This window comes from Mobula hypostoma, chromosome 18, assembly GCF_963921235.1.
Source record: "Mobula hypostoma chromosome 18, sMobHyp1.1, whole genome shotgun sequence".
NCBI classification, from domain to species: domain Eukaryota; kingdom Metazoa; phylum Chordata; class Chondrichthyes; order Myliobatiformes; family Myliobatidae; genus Mobula; species Mobula hypostoma.
The window spans coordinates 29,914,534-29,940,204 of NC_086114.1; the positions used below are offsets into that span (position 1 = coordinate 29,914,534).

The 25,671-nt window shown below is 44.1% G+C and overlaps 1 protein-coding gene and 1 pseudogene across 1 annotated transcript in view; both read right to left on the reverse strand.

The window, feature by feature from the left end:
• LOC134358184 (glutamate receptor ionotropic, delta-1-like) overlaps positions 1-25,671 on the reverse strand; it is a 901,838-nt gene that overhangs the window by 456,984 nt on the left and 419,183 nt on the right. The window lies entirely within an intron of this gene.
• Positions 20,321-20,421, reverse strand: LOC134358635 (U6 spliceosomal RNA; annotated as a pseudogene).

Here is a 25,671-nt window from a genome sequence, read left to right on the forward strand (position 1 = left end):
CTATAAGGAGCAGGTGGACAAACCTGGGTTGTCTTCTCTGGAGTGGTGGAGGCTGAAGGCAGACTTGATACAAGTTTATCAGGTTATGAAAGACATAGATAGGTTACACAGCGGGCATCTTTTCTCACAGGGTCAAAATGTCTAACACAAGAGGTCATTTAAGGTGAGTTCAAAGGAGATGTTCAGAGCATGTTTTTTTCATGCATGATGTAGGGACTTGGAATGTACAGCCAGGGGTTGCAGTGGAGGCAAATATGATAGGGTGTTTAAAAAGGCTCTTAAAGCTGCACATCAGACAATTGACAGATATGGACATTGTGTAGGCAGAAGGGATTAATTTAGTTACATGCAGTGGCATGCAAAATTTGAGCGCCCCGGTCAAAATTTCTGTTACTGTGAATAGCTAAGCGAGTAAAAGATGACCTGATTTCCAAAAGACATAAAGTTAAAGATGACACATTTCTTTAATATTCTAAGCCAGATTACTTTTTTTATTTCCATCTTTTACAGTTTCAAAATAACAAAAAAGGAAAAGGGCCCGAAGCAAAAGTTTGGGCACCCTGCATGGTCAGTACTTAGTAATACCTCCTTTGACAAGTATCACAGCTTGTAAGAGCTTTCTGTAGCCAGCTAAGAGTCTTTCAATTCTTGTTTGGGGGATTTTCGCCCATTCTCCCTTACAAAAGGCTTCAAGTTCTGTGAGATTATTGGGCTGTCTTGCGTGCACTGCTCTATGAGGTCTATGCACAGATTTTTGATGATGTTTAGGTCGGGGGACTGTGAGGGCCATGGCAAAACCTTCAGCTTGTGCCTCTTGAGGTAGTTCATTGTTGATTTTGAGGTGTTTAGGATCATTATCCTGTTGTAGAAGCCATCCTCTTTTCATCTTCAGCTTTTTAACAGATGGTGTGCTGTTTGCTTCCAGAATTTGCTGGTATTTAATTGAATTCATTCTTCCCTCTACCAGTGAAATGTTCCCTGTGCCACTGGCTGCAACACAAGCCCAAAGCATGATCGATCCACCCCCATGCTTAACAGTTGGAGAGGTTCTTTTCATGAAATTCTGCACCATTTTTTCTCCAAACATACCTTTGCTCATTGCGGTCAAAAAGTTCTATTTTAACTTCATCACTCCACAGGACTTGTTTCCAAAATGCATCAGGTTTGTTTAGATGTTCCTTTGCAAACTTCTGACGCTGAATTTTGTGGTGAGGACACAGGAAAGGTTTTCTTCTGATGACTCTTCCATGAAGGTCATATTTGTGCAGGTGTCGCTACACAGTAGAACAGTGCACCACCACTCCAGAGTCTACTAAATCTTCCTGAAGGTCTTTTGCAGTCAAACTGGGGTTTTGATTTGCATTTCTAGCAATCCTACGAGCAGTTCTCTCAGAAAGTTTTCTTGGTCTTGCAGACCTCAACTTGACCTCCACCATTGCTGTTAACTGCCATTTCTTAATTACATTACAACTGAGGAGACGGCTACCTGAAAACACTTTCCAATCTTCTTATAGCCTTCTCCTGCTTTGTGGGCATCATTTATTTTAATTTTCAAAGAGCTAGGCAGCTGCTTAGAGGAGCCCATGGCTGCTGATTGTTTGGACAAGGTTTGAGGAGTCAGGGTATTTATAAAGCTTTGAAATTTGCATCACCTGGCCTTTCCTAACAATGACTGTGAACAAGCCATAGCCGTAACAAGCTAATTAAGGTCTGAGACCTTGGTAAAATTTATCTGAGAGCTCAAATCTCCTGGCTTACCCAAAGTTTTTCATGGTGCTTCTTTCCTTTTTTTTTCCCACTCTAAAATTGTACAAAAGGAAAATAATACACTAATCTTCCTTAAAATGTTGAAAAGAATGTTTCATCTTTAACTTTATGACTTTTGGAGGTGAGTTCATCTTCTACTCACTTAACTACTCACAGCAACAGAAATTTTGACCAGGGGTGCCCAAACTTTTGCATGCCACTGTATTTAATTACTAATTAAATCAGTTCACACAGCATTATGGGCCAAAGGGCCAGCTCCTGTTCCTGTGCAGTACAGTTCTATGTTCTGTGACTCAGGGGTGGATAGGAACGTGTGTGTGTGTGTGTGTGTGTGTGGGGGAGGGAGGTGGTGAGGTGGAAAGGGGGAAGGGAAGAGGGAGCAGGAGGGAGCGGGGAGGGGGCAGAAGGCAGAGAGGGAGCTCTGTGAATATTCGTTGATGGCAGGACAACTCAAGAACAAATGAAAGTACTACATCTTGTCAGACGCCTGGAAATCCTGTTGATTGGGTGCACCTTGCTCACAAGCTTCCCCTGTATGGTCTCAGATTATTACTGATCATGAGGGGCTCAGCTCTCAAAAACGTTTCAGCTTTCCCAGATGTCAAAGCTGTCAAGGACACTGAATGTCTTTGATAAATAAATATTAAAAATAATTTGAGAAGAATTTAATAGAGCACAAAAACAATTAAAACTTGAAAATAATTAAAAACAATTAAATACATTTCAGGCAACTTAATTAAATGAGAAAAAAAAGATAATCACCTTGTTCCTAAGTTCCCTCTGCAGGATTTTTACAAGTGAAATTAATTGGTGTGCTGGACCTGTGCCAGGTGAATCTGGTGTGGCTCAGCAAGCAGGTATTCCCGGTGCTGGGAAATCAGAGGAAGTGCATGCCTCATCAAGGTTACAGGAACAGCCATCAGCTCCCAGTGATCTGGGACTCCCGCTTTTTCATCCAGACCCCCAAACAGTCCAACTAATTCCATTCAAAGTTCAAAGTAAAGTTACTATCAAAGTACATATATGTCACCATAATACAACCCTGAGTTTCATTTTCTTGCAGGGATAATCAATAAATCCCTAATAGAATAATAACCATAATAGAATCAATGAGAGACAAAACTAAATAAGTAATAATAATGAATAAATAAGCAATAAATATTGAGAACATGAGATGAAGAGTCCTTGAAAGTGAGTTAATAGGTTGTGGGAACATTTCAGTGATGGGACAAGTGAAGTTGAATGGTTAGCTCCCTTTAGTTCAAGAGCCTGAGGGTAATAACTGTTCCTGAACCTGATGGTGTGGGTCCTGACGGCAGCAGTGAAAACAAAGCATGTCCTGGGTGGTGGGCATCCCTGATGATGGATCCTGCTTTCCTGTGACAATGTTTCATGTAGATCTGCACAATGGTGGGGAGGGCTTTACCCATGATGGACTGGGCCATATCCACTACTTTTTGCGAGTTTTTCCATTCAAGAGCATTGGTGTTTCCATACCAGGCTGTAATGCAGCAGCCAGTCAATATACTCTCCACTACACATCCATAGAAGTTTGTCAAAGTCTTAGATGTCATGTTGAATCTCCACGAACTCCTCAGGAAGTTGAGCTGCTGCTGTAGTTTCTTCATAATTACACTTACGTGCAGGACCCAAGACAGGTCCTCCAAAGACATTTTACGTTTAAGAGGCATTCAGACAGGTACATGATCAGGTAAGGAAACAGAGTGGTATAGACCATGTGCAAGCAGATGGAATTTGTTTAAATTAGTTTCATGATTGGCACTGTTTTCAACCAGTTTTGTACACTGGTTGAATGCCCATGATAGTGCAGTCTTTCACTGTTTCTACTATGGTTAATATTCTATTCTGGATTTATTGAGTATGTCTGCAGGAAAACGAATCTTAGGTTTGGAAATGGTGGCATATATACATTGATAATAAATTTACTTTGAACAGTGAACTTTGACAGAAGGGCCTGTGCTGTGTGGTACAATTATCTGTTGATTTTTTGCATTTATTTACTTCAATAGGAAATCTGGGCCATACTGTCAGCTGTTCACCATTATGCCCAGGGAATAAGATCTTATTCAAACTAGGCTCAGCCAGCACAGTGGCACAGCTGGTTAAGCTGCTGCCTTGCATCTCTAGTAAATTGGGTTCAATCCTGACCTCCCCAGTGCGGTCTGTGTGGAATTTGCATGCTCTCCAATAATCATGGGATTTCATTCACTTTCTTCCTACATTCCAAAGATATCTGAGTTAGTATATTAATTACCCTCAGCTTGTAGGTGTTGAATCAGGGGGAAATTAATAGAAATATGGAGAGAATAAAATTGAATTCATATCACATCACTGGATCCAGTCTTATCATTGAATTCCAGTTTAAGATGGTACTGGTAAATCACAGTGACTTCTGGCTGGTGGGTGATGAAACAAAGAAAACACCTAGTTATTCTGTGTGTGTTTGTTACAAACACGAGAAAAATCTGCAGATGCTGGAAATCCGAACAACACACCCAAAATGCTGGAGGAACTCAGCAGGCCAGGCAGCATCTATGGAAAAAAAGCACGGTTGATGTTTCAGGCCGAGACCCTTCATCAGGACTAGAGAAAAAAAAGCTGAGGAGTAGATTTAAAAGGTGAGGGAAGAGGAGAGAGAAATACCAGGCAATAGGTGAAACTTGGAGGGGGAGGGATGATACAAAGAGCTAGCAAGTTGATTGTTGAGAGGGACAGGCCATGGAAGAACAGAAAGGCGGGGGGGGGGGTGATGGGGAGGAGCACCAGAGAGGGGCGATGGGCAGGTAAGGAGATAACATAAGAGAGAGACAAGCGATTGGGAAATGATAAAGGGGTTGGGGGGAGTGGAGGCATTACTGGAAGTTTGAGAAATTGATGTTCATGCTATCAGGTTGGAGGCTACCCAAATAGAATACAAGATGTTGTTCCTCCAACCTAAGAGTGGCCTCATCACAACAGTGGAGGTGGCCATGGATGGACACATTGGAATGGGAATGGGAAGTGGAATTAAAATGGGTGGCCACTGGGAGATCCCGTTTGTTCTGGTGGACGGAGCGTAGATGCTTGGTGAAGTGGTCTCCCAATCTATGTCGGGTCTCACTGATATACGAGAGGCCACACTGGAAGCACCAAACACAGTAGATGGCCCCAGCAGACTCAGAGGTGAAGCATCGCCTCACCTGGAAGGACTGTTTGGGGCCCTGAATGGTAGTGGGGGGAGGTGGGGTGTTGGGGCAGGTGAAGCACTTTCTCTGCTTACAAATATAAGTGCCAGGAGGGAGATCAGTGGAGAGGGATGATTGGACAAGGGAGTCGTGTAGGGAGCGATCCCTGCGGAAAGCAGAAGGTGGGGGGAGGAAAAGATGTATTTGGTAGTGGGGTCCAGTTGAAGGTGGCGGAGGTTTTGGAGAATAATGTGCTGGATGCGGAGGCTGGTGGGGTGATTGGTGAGGACAAGGGGAACTCTATTCTTGGTAGTGTGGTGGGAGGATGTGGTAAGAGCAGATGTGTGTGAGATAGAAGAGATATGGTTGAGGGTAGTGTTGATAACCGGCGCACCAATCGTGAGTTGGAGAGCTCCGAGAGAGGAATCAGCGCACGGGTCCGGGAGCGAAGTTTAAAAGGGGAAAGCTTCGTGGGAACTCGGCTATAACCAGAGCACCAAATGTTTGTTGGAGAGCAGGGAAGGTTCAGGCATATAAGGGAGACCCTGCCGAGCACAGTGGTCATAAAAGGAGCGGTCATCGACAGAGTGCTCTAAGTCAGAGAGGTCGGGCTTAGGCTCACGCAAGCTTCGGCGAGGTAAGTGGGCTTTGTCTTTTTCCTTGCATTTTTTGAGGAGTAGAGAGCGTCTCTGTAGGGTTAGTACTTTGCTCTGGGTGTCAGATGTGGGAATCTTCTAGTTTCCCATCTGCGCCAGGTGCACCGAGATGCAGCTCCTGAGAGACTGTGTTGGGGATCTGGAGCTGCAGCTCGATGACCTACAGCTCATTAGGGAAAGTGAGCAGGAAATAGGTAGGAGCTACAGGGAGTTAGATAAGTGGGTGACTGTCAGGGAAGGGAAGGGAAGAGGTCAGAGAGTATTGAGCACCCCTGTGGCCATCCCCCTCAGTAATAGTTATCTCATTTTGGATTATGTTGAGGGGGGTGACCTGACAGAGGACAACCACGGCAATCGGGTCTCTGACACTGAGCCTGGCTCCATGGTGCAGAAGGGAGAGTAGAAGATGAGGAATGCAGTAGTCATAAGGAATGCCATAGACAGGGGAAAAGACAGAACGTCTGTCAGCCTGACAGAGATACCTGCATGGTGTGTTGCCTCCCAGGTGCCAGGGTACGGGTGTCTCAGATCAGGTGCAGAGTATTCTGAAGGGAGAGGGTGAACAGCCAGAAGTCTTGGTACACTTTGGCACCAATGACATCGGTAGAAAAAGGGAGGAGGTCCTAAAGAGAGAATTCAAGGAGTTGGGTAGGAAGCTGAAAAGCAGGACCTCCAGGGTAGTAATCTCAGGATTGCTGCCTGTGCCACATGCTAATGAGTGCAAGAATAGCATGATCAGGCATATTAATGTGTGGCTGAGAGACTGGTGTAGGGGGCAGGGCTTTGGGTTCCTGGATCATTGGGGCCTCTTCTGGGGGAGGTACGACCTGTACAAAAGGGATGGGTTATACCAGAACCCAAAGAGGTCCAATATCCTAGCAGGCAGGTTTAATAGAGCTGTTAGGGAGGGTTTAAACTAATTTGGCTGGGGGAAGGGAACCAGAGTGATAGGGCTGATGAGAGGGAAAACAGAAATAAATCAAAGATAGCGTGCAACAGAGATGGCAGACAGGACAGGCAAGAGATGAGGCATAATCACAGCCAGTGGGATGATCTACAGGGCAATAGAGGTGAGATGCAGTTAAAACAGAAAACAGCAAATGCTGGACTTAAAGTGTTACATCTGAATGCACTCAGCATAACAAATAAAATGGACGATATTAAAATTAAGCTAGAGATGGGCAAATATGACGTTGTGGCCATCTCTGAAACTTGAATAAAGGATGGCTGTCATTGGGAGCTGAACAGCCCAGGATATACGGTGTTTTGGAAAGATAGGTTAGTAGGCAGAGAGGGTGGTGTGGCCCTGTGTATAAGAAAGAATATTAAATCATTAGAAAGGGATGACATAGGATCAGAAGGTGTAGAGTCTCAATGAGTTGAGTTAAGAAATGGCAAGGATAAAAGGATCCTAATGGCCGTTGTATACAAGCTTTCAAACAGCAGCCGGGATGTGGATTACAAATTACAGCAGGAGGTAGAAAAGATGTGTCAGAAGGACAATGTCATGATATCATTGGGGATTTGAACATGAAAGTGAATTGGAAAAACCAGGTTAGTACTGGACCTCAAGAGACAGAATTTGTAGAATGTCTAAGGGACATCTAAGACACTAGCAGGAAGGACAGCAGAGCAGCAATGGCTGGAGTTTCTGCGAAAAATGAGAGAAGTGCAAGACAGATATAGTCCAAATAAGAAGAAATTTTCGAATGGAAGAAGGACACTTCCGTGGCTGACAAGTGAAATAAGAGCCAAAGTAAAAGCAAAAGAAAGGACATACAAGGAAGCCAAAGCTAGTGGGAAGACAGAGGATTGGGAAGCTTTTAAAAACTTGGAGAAGGAAACTAAGAAGGTCATTAGGAAAGAAGAGATGAATTATGAAAGGAAGCTGGTGACTATTATCAAAGAAGATACTAAAAGATTGTTTAAGTATATAAAGGGTAAAAGAGAGTTGAGGACAGATATAGAACCAATAGAAAATGACGCTGGAGATATTGTAATGAGAGATGCAGAGATGGCAGAGGAACTGAGTGTATATCTTGCATCAGTCTTCACAGTGGAAGATGTCTGCAGTATACCGGACATTTAAGAGTGTCGGGGAAGTGAAGTATGTGCAGTGAAAATTACAACCGAGAAGATACTCAGGAAGCTTAATAGTCTGAGGGTGAATAAGTCTCCTGGACCTAAGGGAATGCATCCTCGGGTTCTGAAGGAAGCAGCTGGAGAGATTGCGGAGGCATTAACAGTGATCTTTCAAGAATCAAAAGATTCTGGCATTGTACTGGATGACTGGAAAATTGCAAATGTTACTCCACCATTTAAGAAGGGTGGGAGGCAGCAGAAGGGAAACTATAGACCTGTTAGCTTGACATCAGTGGCTGGGAAGTTGTTGGAATCAATTGTTAGGGATAAGATTACAGAGTACCTGGAGGCACATGACAAGATCGGCCAAAGCCAGCATGGTTTCCTGAAAAGAAAATCCTGCCTGACGAACCTCCTGCAATTTTTTGAGGAAATTACAAGCAGAGTAGACAAAGGAGATGCAGTAGATGTGGTGCTTGGATTTTCAGAAGGCCTTTGACAAGGTGCCACACATGAGGCTGCTTAGCAAGATAAGAGCCCATGGAATTACAGGGAAGTTACTAGCATGGATGGAGTATTGGCTGATCAGCAGAAAACAGAGAGTGCTAATAAAGGGATCCTATTCTGGCTGGCTGCTGGTTACCAGTGGAGTTCCACAGGGGTTAGTGTTGGGACTACTGCTTTTTACAATGTATGTCAATGATTTGAAATATAGGATTAATAGATTTGTAGATAAGCTTTCCGATGATACTAAGATAGATGGAGGAGCAGGTAGTGTTGAGAAAACAGAGAGCCTGCAGAGATACTTGGCTAGTTTAGGGGAATGGACAAAGAAATGACAAATGAATTACAATGTTGGGAAGTGTATGGTCATGCACTTTGGTGGAAGAAATAAACAGGCAGACTATTATTTAGATGGGGAGAGAATTCAAAATGCAGAGATGCAAAGCGACTTGGGAGCCCTTGTGCAGGATACCGTAAAGGTTAACCTCTAGGTTGAGTCAGTGGTGAAGAAGGTGAATGCAATGTTGGCATTCACTTCTAGGGGGTGGAATATAAGAGCAGGGATGCGATGTTGAGGCTCTATAAGGCACTCGTGAGACCACACTTGGAGTACTGTGTGCAGTTTTGGGCTCCTTATTTTAGAAAGGATATACTGACATTGGAGAGGGTTCAGAGAACATTCACAAAAATGATTCCAGGAATGAAAAGGCTACCTTATGAGGAACATCTGGCAGCTCTTGGGCTGTATTCCCTGGAGTTCAGGAGAATGAGGTGGGGGACCTCATTGAAACATTCCGAATGTTAAAAGGCCTGGACAGATTAGATATGGCAAAGTTATTTCCCGTGGTAGGGGAGTCTAGGACAAGAGGGCACGACTTCAGGATTGAAGAACGTCCGTTTAGAACAGAGATCCAGAGAAATTACTTTAGTCAGAGGGTGGTAAATCTGTGGAATTTGTTGCCACGAGGGCTATGGAGGCCAAGTCATTAGGTGCATTTAAGGCAGTGATAGATAGGTTCTTGATTAGCCAGGACATCAAAGGGTAGGGGGAGAAGGCAGGGGACTGGGGATGATTGGAAGAATTGAATCAGCCCATGATTGAATGGTGGAGCAGACTCGATGGGCCAAATGGTGTACACATGGCTGTGTGGCTAGGCATAACTCAAATACCATCTACAAATTTGCTGACGATACAACCATTGTTGGTAGAATTTCAGGTGGTGACACGAGGGCGTACAAGAGTGAGATATGCCAACTAGTGGAGTGGTGCTACAGCAACAACCTGACACTCAATGTCAGTAAGACGAAAGAGCTGATTGTGGACTTCAGGAAGGATAAGACGAAGAACCACATACCAATCCTCATAGAGGGATCAGAAGTGGAGAGAGTGAGCAGTTTCAAGTTCCTGGGTGTCAAGATCTCTGAGGATCTAACCTAGTCCCAACATATCAATGTAGTTATAAAGAAGGCAAGACAGCAGCCATACTTTATTAGGAGTTCGAAGGTACTTGGCATGTCAACAAATATACTCAAAAACTTCTATAGTTCTTCCGTGGAGAGCATTCTGACAGGCTGCATCACTGTCTGGTATGGAGGGGCTACTGCACAGGACCAAAAGGAGCTGCAGAAGGTTGTAAATCTAGTCAGCTCCATCTTGGGCACTAGCCTACAAAGTACCCAGGACGTCTTTAAGGACGCAAACAACAGGAATTCTGCAGATGCTGGAAATTCAAGCAGCACACAAAGTTGCTGGTGAACGCAGAAGGCCAGGCAGATCTCTAGGAAGAGGTACAGTCGACGTTTCAGGCCGAGAACCTTCGTCAGGACTAACTGAAGGAAGAGTTAGTAAGAGATTTGAAAGTGGGAGGGGGAGGGATAGATCCAAAATGATAGGAGAAGACAGGAGGAGGAGGGATAGAACCAAGAGCTGGACAGGTGATTGGCAAAGGGGATATGAGAGGATCATGGGACAGGAGGTCCGGGGAGAAAGACAAGGGGGGGGATCCCAGAGGATGGGCAAGGGGTATAGTCAGAGGGACAGAGGGAGAAAAAGGAGAGTGAGAGAAAGAATGTGTGTATAAAAATAAATAACGGATGGGGTACGAGGGGGAGGTGGGGTATTAGCGGAAGTTAGGGAAGTCGATGTTCATGCCATCAGGTTGGAGGCTACCCAGACGGAATATGAAGTGTTGTTCCTCCAACCTGAGTGTGACTTCATCTTTACAGTAGAGGAGGCCATGGATAGACATGTCAGAATGGGAATGGGATGTGGAATTAAAATGTGTGGCCACTGGGAGATCTTTGAGGAGCAGTGTCTCAGAAATGCAGCATCTAATATTAAGGACCTCCGGCACCCAGGGCATGCCCTTTTCTCACTGTTACCATCAGGTTGGAGATACAGAAGCCTGAAGGTACACGCTCAGTGATTCAGGAACAGCTTCTTCACCTCTGCCATCTGATTCCTAAATGGACGTTGAATCTTTGGACACTCTCTCACTTTTCTTCATATACAATATTTGTTTTTGCACATTTTTAATCTATTCAATATACGTATACCATAATTGATTTACTTATTTATTAGTATTTTTAATTTTATTTTTTATTTTTTTCTCTGCTAGATTATGTATTGCATTGAACTGCTGCTGCTAAGTTAACAAATTTCACGTCACTTGCCGGTGTTAATAAACCTGATTCTGATTCTGATTCTGGTTCTGCTCCGAAATCTTTTGGACTTATGGTCTTATGATGGTGGAGGAAGGGAACCCCCTTTTTTTGAAAAAGGAGGACATCTCCTTTATTCTACAATGAAAAGCCTCATCCTGAGAGCAGATGTGGCAGAGATGGAGGAATTGCATTTTTACAAGCAGCAGGGTGGGATGAGATATAGTCCAGGTAGCTGTGAGAGTCCATTAGTTTATAATAGGCATCGGTGAATAAGCTGTCTCTAGAGATAGAGACAGTGAGATCGAAAAAGGGAAGGGAAATATCAGAAATGAACCAGGTGAATTTGAGGACCGGGTGGAAGTTGAAGGCAGTGTGGCTGAAATCGGCAGGTTCAGCATGGGTGCAGGAAGCAGCACCAATGCAGTCGTTGATAAAGCATAGGAAAAGTACAGGACGGTCACCAGTGTAGGCTTGCAACATAGACAGTTCAACGTAATTGACAAACAGGCAGGCATAACTGGGACCCATGTAAGTGCCCATGGCTACCCCTTCTGTTTGAAGGAAGTGGGACAAAACAAAGGAGAAATTATTTAGAGTGAGGACATGTTCCATGAGGCGGAGGAGAGTAGTTGTGGAGGGGAACTGATTGGGTATGATGTCCAGAAAGAAAGGCTTTCCTGGTGGGGGGATGGAGGAGTATAGGGACTGGACATCCACAATAGAAGTAAGATAATGGGGTCAGGGAACTTGAAATCCTTGAAAAGATCAAGAACGTGTGAGGTGTCATAGATGTAAGGTGGGAAGGGACTGAACCAGGGGGAATAAAACAGAGCTGAGGTATGCCAATATGAGTACAGTGGGGCAAGAACAAGCTGAAACAATGGGTCTACCTGAACAAGCAGGTTTGAGGATCTTGGGTTGGAAGTAGAAACAGGAGGTGTGGGGTGCAGGAACTATGAGGTTGGTGGCAGTGGATGGGAGATCCCCAGAGTCAGTAAGGTTGGTGATGGTGTGGGAGACGATGGACTGGTGTTCCTCAGTGGGTCCTGTTCAAGGGGTAAGTAAGAGGAGGTGTCTGAGAGTTGGTGCTGGGCCTCAGCAAGGTAGAGGTCAGTTCGCCAGACTACGACAGCACTTCTCTTATCTACAGGTTTGATGGTGAGGTTAGGATTAGTGCTGAGGGAGTGGAGAGCCAAGCGTTCGGAAGGACATAACAAAGTACTTTGTTAGTCAATCTTTTCTGGTAAACGATCATCGCAAATGGTAGCCTTTAACTTCCCAGTCGGCTTGGAGGCAATTCGATATGGCAGAACCGAGGTGAGGTGAGGCAGTGGGCCTGTCGCTAAGAGTGAGGAAGACTACCAAACTGAACTGGAAACGTTGGGTACAGGCCAAATCAAGGCAGCAGGGCCCAGGCCCCAGAGTGTGTCGAAGTGACTGAACCCCATGTTTGAACTACGATTCAAGCACCGGGTCGAATCGGGAAGGGCGGGTACAGGCTGAATCGAGGTGGCAGGGTCCAGGCCCCAGAATATGTTGAAGCAACTAGACCCAAATCTGGATGACAATTTAAGCACCAGGCCAGATTGAAAAGGTCGGTGTGTCAGACTCTGAGATGAGAGACAGGCCAGTTCAGTTAGCTGCTCTGCTCTGCACTGAGCTAATGGTCTGCGGATTAACTTTCTTTGTCAATTTCAGTTCATTGTTGCTTGCATTTATAGTTTGCATGACTTGTTTTAGTTGCTCTGCACATTGGCTGTTCGGAAGTCTTTTTTTATATGGGTTTTTTTGGGTCTCTGTTTTGTGGCTGCCTATGAGGAGATGAATCTCAGGGTTGTAATGTATACATACTTTGATGTGGTGAACAGCATAGGTTAGATGGACTGAAGAGTCTGCTTCTCAATGAGAGGCTTTCAACTTTGTTGATCATATTGTACTCATCACCAAAAAGCACGTGATATTTCTTGAAATTCCACTATACCTAATACTAAAGCATTTTACAGTAAGATTGTTAATAATTAATAGGAATTTAATAAGAATCTATTGCTGCGACTAATTAGCAATATTTCAACAACTCTGTAAATGTGGAAGTGTAGGAAGGTTATAAATGTTTGATATAAAGAGTGATGCATTATTAATTACAGCTGAATATTACCTCTGAAACATTTTATATTGTGCAGTTCCTCTGTTTCATATTGCTCTTAAAATTCAGTTCAATTGATCTTTTTAGGGTGAATTTTGATTCCCTATAAAATGCAAAATAAATCCCAACCCCAATATTCCCTAGTCATTTATGTTAAATAAAAGCAGAAAATGGCAGAAATAGTCAGCAGGTCAGGCAGGATCTGCAGGAGAGAAACCAGAGTTGATGATCTAACTTTCCATCAAGGAAAGACAGGAGTCTGCACAGCCATAGTCATAGAGTTATAATTATAGAAAACTACAGCACAGAAACAGGTCCTTCAGCCCCTCTAGTCCTTGCTGAACTATTACTGTGCTGAGTCTCATCGACCTGCACCCATACCATAGCCCTCCATACCCATCCATTCATTTACTTATCAAAACTTCTCTTAAATGTTGAAATCAAATCCACATTTACCACTTCCACTGGCAGCTTGTTGCACTCCCGCACCTGCCTCTGAGTGAGGAAGATTACCCTCATGTACCCCTTTAACATTTCACCTTTCACTCTTATTCCATGGCCTCTAGTTCTAGTCTCAGCCAACATCAGTGGAAAAAGTCTATTTGCAATTACCCCATCTACACCTCCCATAATTTTGTATACTTCAAGTCAAGTCAAGTTTATTGTCATTTAACTATATTACATGTATTGTATAACATATATAACCATATAATATATATAGAAATGAGACGTTTCTCCAAACCAGAATGTAAAGCACAGTAGTACATATAACATACAGTACACATGATAATTTATGAAGGTGAGGGTAAAATGTACAGATGAATCATACATAAATAACAAACTAAAGTGCATTAATATTAAATAAAGTAAGGTACAGAACAGATTTACCAGTGACACTTCGAATACGATGCAGAAGGGAATTCAGAAGCCTAATGGCCTGGGGAAGCAAACAGTTCCTCATCCTGACTGATCTTGTTTTTATGCAACAGGGTCTCCTGCCTGATGGTAGAAAGTCAAAGAGGATACTGGATGCAAACAACAGGAATTCTGCAGATGCTGGAAATTCAAGCAACACACATCAAAGTTGCTGGTGAACGCAGCAGGCCAAGCAGCATCTATAGGAAGAGGATCCGTGTAAGCGGAACAAGTGCTACACATGCCCTTACACTTCCTCCCTTACCACCATTCAGGGCCCCAAACAGTCTTTCCAGGTGAGGCATCACTTCACCTGTGAGTCGACTGGGGTGATATACTGCGTCCGGTGCTCCCGATGTGGCCTTTTATATATTGGTGAGACCCGACGCAGACTGGGAGACCGCTTTGCTGAACATCTACGCTCTGTCCGCCAGAGAAAGCAGGATCTCCCAGTGGCCACACATTTTAATTCCACATCCCATTCCCATTCTGACATGTCTATCCACGGCCTCCTCTACTGTAAAGATGAAGCCACACTCAGGTTGGAGGAACAACACCTTATATTCCGTCTGGGTAGCCTCCAACCTGATGGCATGAACATTGACTTCTCTAACTTCCGCTAGGCCCCACCTCCCCCTCGTACCCCAGCTGTTACTCATTTTTATGCACACATTCTTTCTCTCACTCTCCTTTTTCTCCCTCTGTCCCTCTGAATATACCTCTTGCCCATCCTCTGGGTCACCCCCCCCCCGTCTTTCTTCCCAGACCTCCTGTCCCATGATCCTCTCGTATCCCCTTTTGCCTATCACCTGTCCAGCTCTCGGCTCTATCCCTCCCCCTCCTGTCTTCTCCTATCATTTTGCATCTCCCCCTCCCCCTCCAGCTTTCAAATCCCTTACTCACTCTTCCTTCAGTTAGTCCTGACGAAGGGTCTCGGCCTGAAACGTCGACTGCGCCTCTTCCTATAGAGGATACTGGATGGATGGCTGGGGTCCTTAATAACACCAAGGGCCCTGCGATTGCAGTGCTCCTGATAAATGTCCCTGATGGATGGCAGGGAGGGCCTTATGACCCTCTCAGCTGTTCTCACAATCCTTTGTAGGGACTTCCAGTCTGATGCTTGACTGCTCCATGTGGAGACTTTCTAGCCTCCCATAGTATCCAAGACACCTTCAAGGAGCTGCCAAGGACATGCCCTCTTCTCATTGTTACCGTCAGGAAGGAGATACAGAAACCTAAAGGCACACACTCTGTGATTCAGGAACAGCTTCTTTCCCTCTACCATCTGATTCCTAAATGGACGGTGAAGCTATGAACACTGCCTCTCACTTTTAATAAATTTGTTTTTTTGCACTGTTTATAATTTAACTATTTAATATACATATACAGTGTATACTTACTGTAGTTTATTTATTTATTCTATATTTATCTTGTATTGCATTGTACTGCTGCCACAAAGTTAAAAGTTTTCACAACATATGCTGGTGATACTAAACGTATTCTGATTCTGCTCCCATACAAGATGGAAGCAACTTGTCAGGGTACTCTCAATAGCGATCCGGTAAAACCGAGTTAAGGAATGGGAGGGAGCCTTGCTTGCCTCAATTTTCTTAGGAAGTGGAAGCGCTGCTGTGCCTTCTTGTTCAGGGAGGTGATATTAAGGGACCAGGTGAGGTCATCCATGATGTGAATTCCTGGGAACTTAGTGCACTAAACTCTCTCTATGGAGGAGCCATATATTCGCAGAGGGGGATGGTTCGTCTGCACCTTCCTGAAGCTCACAATGATTTGTTTTGCCTTCTCCACATTCAGGTGTGTTCTTCTCACACCAGTGCACCAGCCACTCCACTTCCTCTCGATACTCCGTCTCATCACCATTCTTGATGAGGCCAACCACCGTTGTGTCATCTGCAAACTTGAGCTGAATCCCACAGCACAGTCACGTCTCAGCAGTGTGAACAGCAGTGGGCTGAGCACACAGCCTTGGGGAGCGCCAGTGCTCAGTGGAATGGGACGAGAGATGTTGCTGCTCACGCGGACTGACTGTGGCCTTACTGTTAAGAAGTCCTGGATCCACTTACAGAGGGAAGTGTTGAGACTCAGGGAGGACAGTTTCCCATCCGGTTTCTGGGGTATGATGGTGTTAAATACCAACTATACTTCTATACATTATGCTTCTATAAATCTCCCCTCATTCCCTTATGCTCCAGGGAATAAAGTCCTAGCCTATTTAAACTTTCCCTCTAATCCAGGTCCTCAAGTTCCAGCAACATCCTTGTCAATTTTCTCTGCACTCTTTCAATCTTATTGCTGTCTTTCCTGTAGGTAGGTGATCAGAACTGCACCCAATACTTCAAATGAGGCCATACAATGTCTTGTATAATTTCAACATCCCTACTCCTGTACTCAATATTTTGTTTTGTGATGGCCAATGTGCCAAAAGTTCTCTTTACGACCCTATCTACCCATGATATCACTTCCAAAGAATTTTGTATTCCCATATTCTTCTGTTCTACTACACTCCTTAGTGCCCTACCTTACACTATGTATGTCCTACCCTAGTTTGTCTTCCCAAAGTGTAACACATCACACTTGTCTGCATTAAATTCCATCTGCTATTTTTGAGGGATATGTGCCTAATGTAGGCAAATGGACTAGCTTAGAGGAAATAATGGTTGGCATGGACTAGTTGGGCCAAAGGGCCTGTTTCCACACTGTAAGATTCTATGACTCTATGTTGGCTTTCAATAAAAACCAGTGTTTTCTCACATTTTGCTTTTTCTCAAAGAGAGGGAGTCATACAGCATGGCAATAGGCCATTTGGTCCATCATGTTTATGTTGACCATCTGTACTCATCTGTATAGATCTGTATAGATCCATACCTGTACTTGGCATGGAGCCTTTAATATTTAGGTAATTTGTGTCCTCGTCATATCAGTGAACAAGCCCAATGTGCATCAGCTCTGCCAAAAAGGTGAAAATATTCAGCAGGTTAGGCGGCATCAGTGGGAAAAAGAGTTGATGCCTGTCCCGACGTCAGTAACATAGTCAAAGTGGGGAATTCTTCAAAATAATTCTAGATTAGTATATCTTTCCTACACAAAAAACACCCTTGACATTGAAGTGGAATAATTAGAAGAGACAGCAACACTTCAAAAGGGAAATAGTTCAACATAAATTGTAAAGGGCAGTGGAGTGTCAAAGGTCAAGGTGATAAAAAGAAGCCTAGTTCAGATTAACTGAGCAGAAAGTAAAACAGAGGTCAATTGGCGAGGACTGCAGAAATTTCTAACTTGAGCTGGGGTGTGTGTCACTGTATGAAGGACTACAGTAAAATTCATGCAAGGTCCACCCACAACGATGCTCTCACATTCACTTGGGCAAAAATAGGTCTTGAACAGTAAACCTCACACTCTGGTACTTCATCGATGAGCTTACAGAGGGAAGAAGAGCTTTCAGAGGATAAGAGTGGAGCAATGGATCAATGGGAGAGAACACTGTGGAGATGAGGAATCACACAGATGTAGTGAATCTCCTTTCTTGCATTTACTACGTCTATGAAGATAATGAGGGACAGGACAGGCAATGGTGTAAGTGGATTTGATCAATGATCATTGGCCATAAAAAAGATTAAGCTGTTGGAGGGGAGAAGGTGGGCGATCATGATGATGTCAAACAGGTATGAGGAGTCAACAGGGAAGAAGTTCATGGAGATGTCTGGGGCATAGATGTGTGAAGTGATGATCTGGATGAAAGCCAAGAAATCAGGGTGGGTTTGAAGTCCCTGACAGCAAGAGGTAGGATAATGGAACCAACCATAATCTCAAGCAGGAGAATACTCCTGAAGAGGACTAGTGTCTCAGACCTCCCAGTAACAGGCCATGCGATGAACCAATGATGAAGCAGGCCTTTGGTTAAGACTGGTCTTGATGGTTGGCTCACTGTACATCTGCTCAGTATAGTTTTGCTAATAGACAATGAAACAGATTTCTGATGCCAGGGAATACTGTAATACTCAGGAAGTCAGGCAGCATTTGTCTATATCAGAAGTGCCATGGGTTATCTATCTGAGACAGTACTTTAGTTGTTCTCTCTCCATCATTAGTGTTTGATACCTGCACTCTAATACCTTTTACAGCTACACAGGGGACCTTTGTGGAAAATAATAGTGCCATACCTATTCTAAATAAAACACTGGAACACAGGCAAAAAGAGTGAAGATTTGACTTAGATCATCTCAATTAAATAAAACAGCAGGAATATCAATTTGAATTCATCTTTTCTCTCACTAGTCTCCCAATGAAATATCGGAATAATGCCATCCTGATCAGATAGGCTTCCTAGGCCAGGCCCAGTGCTACCTGTGGAACTGCCTGCTCCCACATTGGACTCACTGAAAAATCCAGCAGTAGAGTTCAAGGGTCTGGGATCAGGGAATAACTGAGCAGGAAGTTGGATCTCTGCCTGCACTCCAATCAGGAGCATTGTTAAGTAGCCCAGTTAAGCTGTTGTGCTTGGCAGATCCAAGCATAACTGATCATTTCTAGCAAAGCAGATCATTGCTCTCAAAATGTCTTCAGGTAACCCACAAACAGAAAATGTTAGAAATACTCAACAGGTCAGGCAGCATCTGTGGAGACAGCAAAAGAGTCAATGTTTCGGGTTGATGACTCATGATGAGAACATTCTGATAGTTCTGATGATTGGTTTTGACCATAAAACATTAGGTTTTTCTCTCTCTCCCTCCCCACAGATGATGTCTTTCCTGACGAGTACTTCCCATGCTTTTTTCTCAGATCTTCATTAACTACAGTATTTTGTTATTGGACTACTTTACATGCCAAGCATGTGTCGATTGTTTGACATTGAGAGCAATCTATTTTTATTCCATAAATATGGTTAATTTATTTAAAATGTCTGATGTAAAAGCCAAGAACTGAGATGTTCTAGATTATAGAACATTACGTATGACATAACATTTATTATATCAGAGACCTAGGCTATTTCTGACTCTAAATTACATGAAATCCACCTCCAGAAATGCCAAGCATTTTCACAACAGGAGAATATCTGATAATGGCAGTTTTCACCATGATAATTACTGAATTTTTCTCCCTCACCATCGTTTTTTAAACTCCAATATTTACTCCAGTCCCTGCATTTGAATGCAGCCTCTGCAGGAAGCAGAGACAGTCCCATCTGTTAGCTCCTTCTCAATCCGGCATACATGCTTTGTTTTGTGAGGTTCACACCATCAATTTGCATTTCCAGTCCCCTTAATTGCCCAATTAACTCAGGAAGATTAACACTAAACAAACCATTTTCTTTCCATAGTGTTCCTGACACCTCTGCTTATTTTCAGTTAATTAGGTTGTCCCCTGGTCGTGGATCTACTGTGGAGTCTCAGGACTGGCCTTGTTCAATCTCTTTAACACTGTTGTCATGGGGCAACAGAGATAATGGTGCCATTAAAATTTTCATTATGGTGATGACTGACACCTCCAACCTATTCTAACTCCAACACATTACTGTGCAATTTGTTACAGAGACTCAGCAAAAACGTATAATAAAAAATAGCAAAAGTATTCAAGGGTGAATATCCACCAAATATCCAGTATTCCTGGTATGGCCTCGACTGAGGAGTCCTGATACAGATTGGGCAAACTCTTCCGTCAAGTGTTTGGCTCTGTCCGCCAAAAAAAGCGGATTTTCCCAAGTGGCCATCAGTTTTAATTCTATTTCCCATTCTTATCCGACATGTTGATCCATGGCCTTCTCTACTGCTGTGAAGAGGACTTTCTCAGTTCAGAGGAGCAACACATCATTGCATCTGAGAAACTGCCGATCTGATGGTATGAACATTGATTTCTCTAACCTGGTAATTTCTCTGCCCGTCCCCCTTCTCTTTTTCCACTCCCCATACTAGCTCCCCATTCACCCCTTCTCTTTTCCTCACCTACCTGTCACCTCCCTCATATGTCCTTCCTCCTCTCCTTTCTCCCAAGGTCCACTCTCCTCTCCTATCTTCTTCTGCCCTTTACCTTTTCCACTTGTCACCTTCCCCCCCCCACCTAAATTCCCCCTCACTTGGCTTTACCTATCACCTGACAATTTGTACTCCTTCTCCTCCCTTCACCTTATTTTGGCTTCTTACCCACTTTCCAGTCCTGATGAGGGTCTCGGCCCAAAACATTGACTGTTTATTCCTCTCCATTGGAGCTGAATGATCTGCTGAGTTCCTCCAGCACTTTGTGTGCACTGCTCAGGATTTCCAGCACCAGCAGTATCTCTTGTGATCAAAGGTGGGGGTTCAGGTGAGGTAGATGACTATCAGAGTGCTTGAATGGGACATTTTGTTTGGCTCGCCGTGATGATCAGAAAATTCACCGGCCCTTCTTTTCCTTTAAAAATAGAATGCTTCACGAATTTTCATGTCATACTTGTCCAGGGGTCATGCTAATCTTCTATGAATCCTTTCCATCTCAGTACACGTACAGCTAGCACTATTGTCTGAGTTCTGCGCTGAAATCACTGAACAATCCTGCCCTGCTATAGGAAAGATGCTCTTCATCCGGAAAGAGTGCAGAAAAGATTTATAAGGATGTCACCAGGGCTTGAAGGACCAAGTTATAGGGAGTGGTTGGACTGGCTCGGACTTTATTCCTTGGAGTGTAGGAGAATGAGGGGTGATCTTATTGAGGTATATAAAATCACAGGGGGTATAGATAGGGTGAATGCACCCTCTTTCTTCCAGGGTCGGGGAAATTTATGTGGAATGTGTTGCCAGAGGAAGTGGCTGAGGCAGGTACAATAACAACTTTCAAAGACAGTCGGAAAAGTACGTGGATCGGAAAGATCTAGAAGATTGTGGGCCAAACATTGGCAAATGGGACTAGTTTGGATGGGGCATCATGGACCAGTTGGTCTGAAAGGCCTGTTCTCATGCTGAATAATCCTATGTATGGCTCTAAAATCCCTGACTGCCTCTGATACAGAATGTCTCACAACAGCTGATAGTAATGGACTCAGTGGGTTGAAGGTCTTGCCTCTGTGCTATAAGAGTCTATGACAGTCCATGGTTTTACAATTTCCTCGGAAGCCTCCTTATCACCAGTTTGAATGTGGACAACAAACAAAATAAGGATCTAATAAGGAATCGCAAGGGACTGGAGATGCTGGAATCTGGAGCAACAAACAGTCTGCTGAAGGAACTCAGCGGGGTTGAGGAACATCTGTCGGGGGAAAGAATTGTTGATGTTGTGAAATAAATTGTCCAGATGTTACACAGGCTTTGCAGTAAACTGAAGTAATAAATTGCAAAAATATTCAAAAATGGGGACTCAGGAGAAGTTGATGGAGACTATTTTGGGGCAACTGTGCTTCAGAGTTTTGATCGGAAACATTGACAATTCTTCCCCCTCCCCAACCCCATAAATGCTGCTCAACCAGCTGAGTTCCTCCAGAAGATCTCTTAGTGCCAATAAAAAATAAAAATGCCCAAAACGAACATGGTACAATCCACATCCATACATTTGTTTTGGATTTACACTCAAACAGAAATATTTTCAAGTAGTATCTAATCAGCAACCAGATACAAAAGCCGTCCCAATTTACCTAACACCAGCCAAAGGATGTAAGAAATAAAGTCAATTCAATTTTATTCTCCCACATTCCCATCAATTCCACCCCCCCCGACAGATTCCATCACTTTGTCACACACTAGGGACAACTTATAGTGCCCAATTAATTTACCAATCAGCATGTATTTGTGATGTAGGAGGAAACCTACGCTGTCAGAAGGGGAACGTAAAAACAGACAGCACTGGAGGTCAAGATTAAAACTACATGGCTGGAGCTCTGCAACATTGGCTCTACTTTCTGTGCCACTGTAATAGTTCCATTCTGTTTGGAAATTAAATAGCACACCACACTGTTGAAAGAGATCAGAGTTCTCTCGGTTTCGTAAATGATGCTTCTCACTCAAAAACCATTAACAAAGAGCAGATCATCTTGTCAACCATCTGATTGTGGATTCTGGCATCTTGCTGTGTAGAAACTATCTGCTGATTCACTCTGCATGTCAAAACTCATTGCGGTTCAAAACAAAAAAAGCTGCTTAAAGGTGAGATAAGAGGATATTATAAATATGATCCTTTCAGCATGTGAAGAGTAAGCAGTGTGAGTAAAGCTGACTCCATTCCTGCAGGAAGCCAGGCCGTGGGACCCACCCACCTACATCAGGCTCCACTATCTGCCAACATTGGCACCTCCAGTTGAAGGCTTTCCTGAGGTTTCCAGGAAAGGCCTGCGGATTCTGGGCTGGACTAGAGATTTTGAAGTGATGCAGCTATAGAGTGGGTCTGGAAGAGCTGAGTGTGAAGAGTGTATTGGTCATGGGGGTCAGGAGGGTGCTTGGTCATTTAGGAGCAGCACTACAAAGGGCAGCTTCAGACTGGCGAGGAAAGCCATGTAAGCTGGGAGAGGCTTTAGAGTAGAGACAGAGAGGAAGGGAGAACAGGGGATTGGTAAGAGGATAGGTGAATGGAGGAGTTGGTGGTATTGAGGTAGGGTGTAAAGGACACAGAGTGTAGACTGATGGAGAGAAGGATATAGGTTTGGAGGATGTGAGGGAGAGGAAAAACCAAGGTAAAAAGTGTACACATGACAATGAAAGCGTGTGTGTGTGTGTGTGTGTGAGAGAAAGACCGAGCGAGAGAGAGCGAGAGAGGTGTGTGTGCGTGCATACGGAGTGTGTGCACGTGTATTTATGTGTATGTGTGGGGTTGTGGGGTGTGTGCATGCATGTGCACACTGTGTGTGTGTAATGTGTGTGTTTGCACGTGCATATTGAGTGTGTGTGCATGTGTGTGCAATGAGTGTGTGTGAATGCATGCATGTGTGTGCATACTGAGTGTGCGCATGTGTGTTATATTTTATTTAGAAATACACACGGTAACTGGCTTTTACAGCCCAACAAGCCTGTGCCACACAATTATACCCATCTGACCAATTAACCTATTAAACTGTATGTCTCTGGAATGTGGCAGGAAACTAGAGCACCCAGAGGAAACCCATCAATGGAAGAACAGACAAACTCCTCACAGACAGTGACAGGAATTGAACCCAGGTCACTGGCACGTAATAACACAAAGCTACTGTGGTGTGATTATGTGCACAATGTGTCTGTGTGTGAATATATCTCACTATCTAAGGACTGCGTGGTGGCTCGTGTGCACATTACCCATGTTAAAAATGTTCATCCGCAGGCATCTCCCACTCCTCAGCATTGGAGTAGAAGCAAGTTATCGCAGACACCAAGGAGAAGCCCTGGAGAAAGGGGGAGGTGAGAAAGATTAATGGGCATAATGTAAGGAAGGAGGGTATTTTTTCCAGTCAGTTTTGGATTTAGCACCATCTCACAGGTCCTGCTCTGAAACTGCAACTCCCACTGACAGCTTGTTATAACTGGTTTGAGCTCTCTGGAGAATAATTAACAGATTACAACTGGAGCCCAACAGTGGACCATTTACAGCTGTGTACACTCTGCAGGAGATGATATCTGGGTGACAGGCAGGGTGATTGACAGACCATGGAAAGTCTTAATTAAAATCCAATAGCTTTGCATCCGTTTTGGTCTCTAGATACCATTATGGTTTTTCTTACAGAACTCACTTACGCTGCAGTACCGTTGGCCTTCACCTTCATCAAGGTGAATTCTCTGCTTGGCAAGGCAAGGATTTTTAACTACGAGAAAGCTGAAAGGCTGTCCCAGCCAAGACACACAGTGCCTAGATGAAGCACTCCCCATCCATTTATCTGCAGATAAGCTGCTTCTATCCCACTATTATAAGCCTATAGAACAGACCACTTAACCTCTCTGTTATCTTTCACCCACACTGTAGCAGTTACCATTACACTATTACAGAGACAGCTGTAAGGCTGGGGTTCAATTCCCACCACTGCCTGTAAGGAGTTTATACGTTCTCCCCGTGACCGTGTGGCTTTCTTCCAAAAGCTCCAGTTTCCTCCCACACTTCACAGACGTATGGCTAGGGTTAGTGAGCTATGAGCATGCAATGCTGGCGCCAGAAGCACGGCGACACTTGTGCGGCTGACTGGCACAATCTTTGCTGATTTGATTCGAAGCAAACAATGCCTTTTACTCCCAGTGGCCATACATTTTAATTCCACGTCCCATTCCCATTCTGATATGTCTATCCACGGCCTCCTCTACTCTCAAGATGAAGCCACACTCAGGTTGGAGGAACAACACCTTATACTCCAACCTGATGGCATGAACATTGACTTCTCCAACTTCCATTAATGCCCCACCTCCCCCTTGTACCCCATCCGTTATTTATTTATTAATTATATATATATTTTCCCCTCTCTCTCTCCTTTTTCTCCCTCTGTCCCTCTCACTATACTCCTTGCCCATCCTCTGGGCTTCCCCCTCCCCATTTCTTTCTTCCTAGGCCTCCCGTCCCATGACCCTCTCATATCCCTTTTGCCAGTCACCTGTCCAGGTCTTGGCTCCATCCCTCCCCCTCCTGTCTTCTCCTATCATTTTGGATCTCCCCCTCCCCCTCCCACTTTCAAATCTCTTACTAACTCTTCCTTCAGTTAGTCCTGACGAAGGGTCTCAGCCCGAAACGTCGACTGTACCTCTTCTTAGAGATGCTGCCTGGCCTGCTGCGCTCACCAGCAACTTTGATGTGTTTTGCTTGAAATTCCAGCATCTGCAGATTTCCTTGTGTTGACGCCTTTTACTGTATGTTTCGATGAACATGTGACAAGTAAAGCCACTCTTATCTTATTGTCTTCACATTCAATGGGTCTGCACTTCACATTTTCTGATTCTGTAACACTATATCCTAAACAAGAGAAATTCTGCAGATGCTGGCAATCCAAAGCAACACACACAAAATGCTGGAAGAACTTAGATGATCAGGCAGCATCAATGGAAGTGAATAAACAGCTGACGTTTTGGGCCAAGACTCCTCTTCAGGACTGGAAAGGAAGGGGGAAAATGGTAGAATAAAAGGGTAAGGGGAAGGAGAAGAAGGATAGCCAGAAGGTGATAGGTGAAGCCAGGTGGGTGGGAAAAGAAAAGGACTTATAGACTACTTTCTGTTTTCCCATGTACTACCTGTGGTCAAACATATATACATGTTGTAACTGGGTTACCTGTCTGGACATGACTGGACACGCCCCTCTGTTGACTGCTCCTGTGGCTCCTCCCACAGACCCCTGAATAAAGGCGATTGTGCCACTGCTCCTCCCTCAGTCCAGGACAGATACTCAGCATGGACACTGGTCCATTTACTGTTAATAAAAGCCTTTCAGTCTACTTCCAGTCTTTTGGAGCAATTGATAGTGCATCACTACCTCAATAAACTCTTGTGGGGAAATGATTTGTATGGATGGCATTCAAAGTTCTTCACTGTACCTCAGTATATGAAATAACAATAAATCAACACTCTATTAAAGCCATTAACTGCAAGATTCACTCTCATAGGAACCAAACTTGGCTGGGGCAGCCCATACTCCTCTGAGTGGGTCTCTCCCCCCCATAAACAAATTGTGCTCCCCACAGTCTGACTGAAATGATAATACTGAAGGTACAGAGTGTGGCAAGCCAATGTATTAGAATACCCAAGTGTATTACCAGGTTACCACCCACAGCCCTAACACCGTCTCACTCAGACTGGTTTGACTGTAAAATGCATTACAATTTCTAGGTTTCCAGGGGTG